General features: G+C 43.6%; 1 protein-coding gene across 2 annotated transcripts in view; it reads right to left on the bottom strand.

Annotated features, from left to right (window-relative positions):
• LOC123499118 overlaps positions 1–2,500 on the bottom strand; it is a 27,987-nt gene that overhangs the window by 20,185 nt on the left and 5,302 nt on the right. The window lies entirely within an intron of this gene.

Genomic DNA, 2,500 nt, shown 5'->3' with positions numbered 1-2,500 from the left:
TCCTCCTCCTCCTCCTCCTCCTCCTCCTCAAACTGATAAGAGTGAGACCAATGATTTAAAGTAAAAATTTTGTTCCCACTAGTGCTTTCTCTCTCTCTCTCTCTCTCTCTCTCTCTCTCTCTCTCTCTCTCTCTCTCTCTCTCTCTCTCTCTCTCTCTCTCTCTCTCTCTCTCTCTCTCTCTCTCTCTCTCTCTCTCTCTCTCTCTCTGCATGTATGTATGTAGGAGGGGGGTGGCGTAGTCACTTCTACAAAGCTACAATAATGGGAGTACTGCTACACATAAGTTGTCATAAATCATTCCCGACACAAAAATAAGAATCCAACACATTTCCTACACACACAAAAAGAAAAAATAATAAATAATAATAGGTATCCTACAGGGCACATTTAAAAATTTAGCCGTTTTAGAGTAGTGACATATTTACTACACTAAAATTTATCCTGCAAGGATGCAGCATATCTCCTACACACAATAATATCTTCTGTCACATTTCCTCCCCTAGCGGGGAGTCTGTGTACTCGACGTTTCTAGCTCACTACACTGCTTGACCAGTCAACAAGTAATTAGCTTGTTATATGTCCGGTCTGCGCAGTATCGTTATCATTCAGGCATGAGTTAACTCGAGTTTAGTCTCGAACCAGCAGTATTTGTTTCTCTATTTGACATGGCGGACGACATTTCTTGCACTCTGCTGCTGCTGGACCAAGCATGGTTAGTATTGAAGAATGTTTCTCTTTATATACATGTTTTAGTGAAAAATAAAAAAAAGTGCCATTTTAATGAGAAACAAAAAAATTTTCCATTTGAATTAGCGTGCTTTCCAGTTTCTACAATTTCATCGTATATACATCAACATTCTCCAGATGTTTGCCCTATGATCACATGCAATGTTTGTAGAAAATATGGCAGTATAACTGTAGGAGTTATGCCATACTGTCATAACTCATACACACGGGTCAGATTTCCTACACATAGACAAGGATTAAACACATTTCACACACAACAACTTATATGCACCATATTATCTACACCTACTGTGTGTAGGAGACACGCTGTATCCTTGTAGGAAATGTCACTACTTTAAAAGCTGCTAAATTTGTAGATGTGTTTTAGCGTAGGAAATGTGGAGCGCCCCTGTGTGTGTGTGTGTGTGTGTGTGTGTGTGTGTGTGTGTGATATTCTTGGATATAATATATTTTTAGTGTTTTTAGTGTGTTTAAATTCATCTTAGGTAATGTGATCAAAGAGTGAGGGAAGAGTCAAGAGAAAGGACAGAAATCAGAGGAAGAGAGAAATACAGGGTTCGGATCATAAATATGACATGAATTAGAATGGAGAAGTAAAGGAAGGAGGAGGAGGAGGAGGAGGAGGAGGAGGAGGAGGAGGAGGAGGAGGAGGAGAGAAGAGGGGGATGGGGAGGGGAGGAGTGTTTAGTACTGTGATATATGTAGATTAAATTAATTAGTGACTTTTCATGTGAAACAGTAGTAGCAGTGTCTGGCTTCCTCCTCACCGCCTTCTCCCACCTCCCACCCCACAGCCAGCAGCCAGCAGCCAAGAGTACGCTGTGTGGGCTCTTTGCCGCTTTGGTGCCGTAGCAGGACCAGCTTGGTGTTGCGTGTTTCGTAAGTTACCATGCACTGCTTAGTAAGAGCGGCGATAGTGAGTGATTGTGGTGGAGTATATAAGTGAAGCGTTGTTTGAGTGATCCAGACTGACAGTGTTCGAATGTGAGATTGTTGATGCTGATGGTGACTATTAACATTAAGTAAGCGTGACGAGAGAGAAGAGTGAACATCAGTGGTGGTCAGCGTCACTTGGTCCTCATCATACTCACTATAGACAATATTTATGACAAAACTCAACCGATACTTAAAACTTGGGAATATCCATGTGTAGGTCTGACTTCTTGCAGCTTCCCTTCTTTTCTGATGTTGTCATGGCTTCGATATTATTGCAGTGAAGGTGTGAGGGGTTCTGGTAGGGAGCGTGTGGCCTCGCGCTGCACTCTCTAACAAACGGCTCTGCTATTGTATGTTATGTGAATAATAGACAAAATATTCCTAGCGTTTCCATAGTCTCATGTGTCCACTTTTAACTTCATTTCTCCCTGCACTCTTACAGTCTCCTCATTCATCATACCGGCGTCTTTTCCCTAACATTCCTCAACAGTCCACTTGTAACTCTATGCTTCTTCCTCCACATCTCCAGCCTCCTCCATCCACTCACTGTCCGTGCAGCCTCCTTTCATCTGCCTCTGTTTCCCCGTGCACTCCTACTCTCATTCATCATCCCAATCTCCTCCCCTGCTTTCCTCCGCATGCCTCGGTAAATCCCCCTCCCTTACCGATCCTCTCCTCACCCCCCCTCTCACCGCCCCCCTGTCCATCTCTCCCGCGTAGGGCCGAGGATAAGCCAGCCGCGTGCTGCATCAAGAGAGGAATTATGTGTCACCACCAAACATCGCAGCCAAGTATTGCAAATAAATCTGGTCCCTT

The sequence above is a fragment of the Portunus trituberculatus genome, chromosome 49 (assembly GCF_017591435.1).
Source record: "Portunus trituberculatus isolate SZX2019 chromosome 49, ASM1759143v1, whole genome shotgun sequence".
In the NCBI taxonomy this organism is placed as follows: Eukaryota; Metazoa; Arthropoda; class Malacostraca; order Decapoda; family Portunidae; genus Portunus; species Portunus trituberculatus.
This window is presented reverse-complemented; position numbering and strand designations above follow the sequence as displayed.